At 41.4% G+C, this 6,000-nt stretch overlaps 2 long non-coding RNA genes across 2 annotated transcripts; one reads left to right on the plus strand and one right to left on the minus strand.

The window, feature by feature from the left end:
* The first annotated feature begins 3,152 nt into the window (after positions 1–3,152).
* LOC116405143 lies at positions 3,153–4,382 on the plus strand. Its single transcript, XR_004218250.1, has 3 exons — positions 3,153–3,264; positions 3,360–3,484; positions 4,338–4,382. It is a non-coding gene; the product is annotated as an uncharacterized LOC116405143 (long non-coding RNA).
* Positions 4,383–5,108: 726 nt separating this feature from the next.
* LOC116405144 lies at positions 5,109–6,000 on the minus strand. The gene is made up of 2 exons (XR_004218251.1): positions 5,330–6,000; positions 5,109–5,224 (listed from the first exon to the last, which is right to left on the minus strand). It is a non-coding gene; the product is annotated as an uncharacterized LOC116405144 (long non-coding RNA).

A 6,000-nucleotide genomic window follows, 5' to 3' on the forward strand; every position in this document is an offset into this window, starting at 1 on the left:
GGCGCGGAAGTCCTAGAAGCTCCTCTGGAAAAATATCGAGATATTTCCCTACCACTAGCTCAGATGATAAAGATACTTTAGGCCCTCTAGTGTCCATAACACTAGCCAAGATACTCCAAGTACCCTGGTCGAGCAGCTTACTAACCTTCATGGCTGAGATAACTTTAGGTAGAACCACAGTCCCTGCCCCCTTATACTTAAAACTAGTTACCTCAAGAGGGTTAAAAACTACCTCCTTACGGGAACAATCTATGTTTGCATGGTTAGCGGATAGCCAATCCATGCTTAATATTACATCAAAATCTTGCATGTCCAATACTAATAAAGTTACATCTAAAACATGCTCTGCTACTTTTATCTAACATGCTTTTATCTTTTCTCTCGACAACATAATTTCTCCAGATGGAGTAGAAACAGACAACAGGTAACTCAGGGGTTCTACTTCTAAATTCATATGCTATACAAACACAGAGGATATAAAAGAATGAGAGGACCCCGAGTCAAATAATACTAAAGCCAGGTGTTCCAAGATTGGGAGTGTACCTGTCACCATTGTGCCAACTCTCTCGGCCTCCTGCCTATTAGTGACAAAAACTCTCCCTTGATGGGGGTGGGGAAGTCTGGTTCGCAACAACTCCGAATGACTTCTGAGGGCACTTATCAGCTAGATGCCTAAGTTGTCTGCATTTGTAACATACTCCACTTCCTGCTAGGTAACGACCCGAGTGAGGTCTTCCATAATTAAGAGTCATGAATAGTACCTTCAAGGTTTGGCCTGTCTGAGTAGCTTGTTGTTAGTGCCGTTGGAACAAACCATTGATCTCAAATTCCTTTGTGGTGCTACTATAGGCTGCTGCTCAGTCTTCCGTTTATGTCCCGAAGTTGGCCCCTTCTCTACAGCCTTGGCCAACATCGTCCTCTCATACAAACTCAGGTCTACTGCCATCGCATCAGCTTGGGTGGTTGGTCTAAGGACGCGAACGAAACCCTAAATCTCTGACTTGAGACCTTTGACGAACTTGTTAGCTCTCTCAACCTCGGTTCTCACTAAATCGGGTGCAAACTGGGATAACACATCGAACTTCTGATCATACTCTTCCATGGTCATGTTACCTTGCTATAGTTTTAGGAACTCTGGCACTTGGCCTCTCTCACTGTGGCAGAGAAGAATTTGGCATAAAAGTTCTCCTTGAGCGGCTCCCAGGTGATCTTACTTATATCTCCACTCAACATCCTCTCTGTGGACTCCCACCAACCTCTGCTTCTATCAATCAGTAAGTACACAGCGTACTGAATCTTCTGGTCATTAGGGCACTTCATATAACGAAAGATGGTCTCCACCAAACTCAACCACATTTGTGCTTTGGTGGGATCTGCTAAAGATCCATCAAAAGTTTAAGGGTTATACTTCCTCAAGTCCCTCAAGTGCTTGGCTTCGGCTAAAAGCATGCCTGGTAAGTGTTGGGCTACAATTGGGGCCTGAACTCCTGTAGCTGGAATCTGATCACCTACAGCCGATGCCTAAACAAGAGCTGTCTAGGTCTGTGAGGCAGGCCTGTCGTTGTGCCATCACTTCAAACAATAAGTCTCTGTACCTTTGCTCCATAGCAGCAAGGTCTGCTTGAGTAACAGGTGCAGTAGGGTTGACAGCTTGTACAGTTGGTTGTTCCCCGGGCTGTCCTCCAGGTCGTGCTTCAGGTTGTCCCGCCAGGATGGTTACGTCCAGCTCCTCTACCTCCAATACCACCTCTATGAACACTTCTACATGGCAGCATTTTTTTCCTAATTTCCACCATTAAAAGTCTTTTACTACGAGTTCATTCATAACATGCTTACTTATCTAGTTTAATTCATGCAAGGTCATATGCACAATCTTAAATTATATCATAAAAATGTACCTGGCGAGTGACGAAAGACCGTATTAACCATAGGGATAAAATCAAAGACTTACATCGTAAGTCAGTCTACAAAATCTAAAACTTTGACTCTGATACCAACTGTAACGCCCCAACTTTTCTAGAAGGTTTAGGTCATTACTATTTAAGTAAATATAGATTTTTTTTTTAATATACAAGAAAATAAATTATAATTTGAGGAAAAACTTTAAATAATAAAAATAAATAAATAGTTAAAATAACTAATCTAAATACTACTTTCGGCCCAAAATAGAGGAAATATACTTAAAGTAATTGAACTGGAGTTCTGAAATAAATCTATGAAAATATAACTACTGAAATATAAATGTGAAAGAAAACTGAACGGTTCCCTATGGCGATCCACGGTCACTTCTATCATTCGCCAGTTTGCCCTTGCCTCTACCCTTACCTGAAAACTAAACATTTAAAAGGTGAGTATAAATTATACTTTAGTAAGAGACCCATATTGGTCTCAGTATGTGTCTGTTAACCTAGAGTCATGTAACATGGTACTGCATACTATTGCGCTCCCGAATGCATATTATCCAATGGTCCCGTAGGGACACATTTGGGCTCTCGGTGAACCCGAAGGAATAACCCTATAGGAGAGTCGGGTTGTAACGCCCCAAACTTGAAGGTAAATTATTTTGAGAGAAAGAAGATGTGAAATGTATTAATATAATTAAATATATATATGTATTTAATTATATTTTATTAATATATTTATTTTATGTTTTATCAAATAAGAGAAAAGAAAAAGAAAACTTTTTTTTTCTTTTTCTTCTTCCTCCCGTGCGCCCTTCCCCTTCTCCCCGTTCGCAGCGCAGCAACCGCCATCCATTCCCCTTCTTCCGTTCGCAGCAACCGCCGCCCCATCCATTCTCCTTCCCGTTCGCAGCAACCGCCGCCGACCATCTTCTCTCTCCCTTCTCCTTCATTTTTCTGGCGCCGCCGTTACCCAAACCCCAACTGCTCGTCGCGGTTTGTCAGCGCCTCCCTCCTGTCCAGATCCGCAATCGTTCGAGCCACTTCATCACATTGTCCGTCATCTTCTGCTAGTCGCATTGCTCGGAAATTTGCGTTGCTCAGCTTGCACAAGTCTTCTGCCTCACGTTTTGTGCCGTCGTGACGTCCGCAGCCGTTCCACACCGCCACGACTTTCCATAATCCAACTGAGGGTTTTGTTCCGCTTTCGTCAACCATATGCGCCGTCGCGTCTGTTCGTCGACCGACAGTAAGGTAGCATCGTGCTTCTTCTTCCAGCCGTGATTCACAAACCGACGTACACTCTAATCTGTTTGTACGATCTTTGTCGTTTAGGCTCGATCGCCGTTGCCGCTATTTTGTTGTGAGTTCCTGATAAGTGAAATTGATGGTTTTCTACGTGATGGATTGTTAAGATGAAATATCAAATTAAACGTTTGGTTAACATTGTTCTTGAAGGTGTTGGAAGTAACGTTGAGTTCCTTGAATTCACAACCAACTTGTAATTTGTTGGAGTTCAGTTCGCTAATACCTTGGTGTCTTTCATTGGATATAGTTTGTTCGAGAAATTGAGTTACCTTAAGGTAAGGGATTTTCTACTGGACTCACTTGTGATTGTGAATTGTATGTCTGTATGATTATCTCTGACTGAGTAAAGATGATGAGATGATATATATATATACACACTTATGGATGTAGCTTCGGTGTTGAATGTATATTGTGGATTGACTGAAAATATATATATGCATATGAATTGAAGTAGACTTAATGTTGAATGCATATTGTGATTGTCATGGAATATATATATGTGTGTGTGGATGTGGACAGGACGAAAATTGTAGATTGTGCTTGTATGAGATGCAGATGCGAACTTGTGATTGTCGTTTAGATTGGGTGTACGTTACGCTAAAGTATGACTGTGTGCTGCTGAACTGAGGGGTGTATTGACTGTACAGTGGATTGACTGATGTATTAGCATTTTATTGACAGACATATGATTGTAGTAAAATAAGTTGACTGTTAGGATGTTGAAAGAAAGGACTTTGTGATTTGAAGTAACTGAAAGATGGGTTGAATGGAATGAGGGGATAAATTGTTAGGTTGTATTGGGATGTTTACCTTGTAGGTGTCCCACGGGATCACCAATTTATTTTGCACCTTCGGGAGCATTTGACTGATATGTGTTTCTGCAGAACACTTGACTGATATGTACGTCCCTCGGGGCGTTAGACTGATATGTACGTCCCTCGGGGCGTTAGACTGATATGTACGTCCCTCGGGGCGTTAGACTGAAATGTGTATCCTACGGGATCACAAGACTGTGACTGTACAGGGTGTCCCAATAGAACTTTAACAATTTATTTTCCCCTGACGAGACCAGTAGAGGGTCTCTTACTGAGTATTGTTATACTCACCCTTCTTATGTTTAATTTTCAGGCAAAGGAAATAAAGGTGGCAAACCGGCGAGGGGCAGGAAGGAAGCGTGATTGCCATAGGGAATGTGTTATTTTGCTTCCGCTTATGATTTCTTTTAAGGTTTAAGATGTACTAAATGTTAGTTTACAAACTTTTATTTGTAAATAGTGTTATTGTTAAGTTTTCTTGAATATTTGAAAATCAGGCCTGACATGTTTTGTTTTTAAATTGACTTATGTTTCAATTTGTATCAATCAAAGTTTATTTGTTAAAAGTTAACGACCTCGACTTACTTAGAAAAGTTGGGTCCTTACACGGGTTGTAAGTGATCCCATCGAATCACATCTCAAACCAGCCACATAGGCATACATAGGTGGTGAACCCGAGTGACCCTCATATGGTATGACTCTAACAGGCAAAACTAACAGAACACTATAGCCTATACATGCTTATCATAGCATCAACATCTTAGCTCAGTTACACATAACTCAAAAGTCACATATTTGATCATAGCATGCCTCAACAAAGAATATTATATCTAAATCATAATATGGTTTACTAAGTAACTATTTATACGGCCATCTCAAATAGACATATTATACATCTCTTACTTACACTACTAAACAATACATAACATACATGCAACTTCCAAGTAGGGTTTAGTACGAAAAATCTCTTACCTGGAGATTCACAAAAGAAATAGTACTCCTCTGATTGAGAGTCAAATCCTCACAATAAACTCAGTCCTAAACATGAACAAAATTAAACTTAATAATTTTGTCAATCTATCACTTTACTGTTTAATTAGGCAACCAATTCAATCAAACTTACCCCAAAGATTTAAAGTTGATCTCAATACAACCTTAAATTGAAATTTGCACAATTCAATTCCTCAACCACACCTTAACCTTCAAAAAACATAATACAACTCATTCCAGTGCTAACTTATTTAAGACCCAAAACAATAATTATTTGGGCGTACCAAACCCAACAAGAACTAAGCAAAAACTCACCAAGGGCTTAAATATGTTGCAGACGGCTAAAACTGAAGGTGGCTCGGCTAGCAAGGCTTCGGCTCGGGTCTTGAGACTCACGGCTCGCATACGGCTCACACAGGATCGACTCAGTTGTGTATGGCTCGCGTACGGCTTACATGGAACGGCTTGGATCAACAGAGATGACTCACGCGGCTCGGTGAAGGGACACGGCTTGAACTGACGCGGCTTGGACGTGTGGCTCGCGAAAAGAAAATTGTCATGGCTTGCATCCTTGACTGTCAAGCGCGATGATGTCCGGCGGTGCTGTGCAAGTGGAGGCTACGACCGATGATGGTTTCGACAAAAGAGAGGGTTACGATCGACGACGCGAAGGAGGAGCGCACGGCGGAAGATAGGGGTCGTTCGACTGTCCGATGCAACACGAGTCGACACGGCTGGAGAGAAACGAACGGTTGTGCTTCGTGACCGTGATGCTTCGACTATGCGACCGTGACGAGGACTCTCTCACTGGAGTGTTGTGCGCGACGATGGCTGAAGTGGGGCGGCGACTGCTCTAGGGTTGAATGGTGAAGAAGAAAGAGGGGTGGAGAAGATGGACATGAAAAATGAAAGAGGCTTATTTAATATATACAATAATAATAATAATACAGTATTATTATCATTACTATTGTCATTATCTTTATTAT

Source organism: Cucumis sativus, chromosome 7, assembly GCF_000004075.3.
Source record: "Cucumis sativus cultivar 9930 chromosome 7, Cucumber_9930_V3, whole genome shotgun sequence".
NCBI classification, from domain to species: Eukaryota; Viridiplantae; Streptophyta; class Magnoliopsida; order Cucurbitales; family Cucurbitaceae; genus Cucumis; species Cucumis sativus.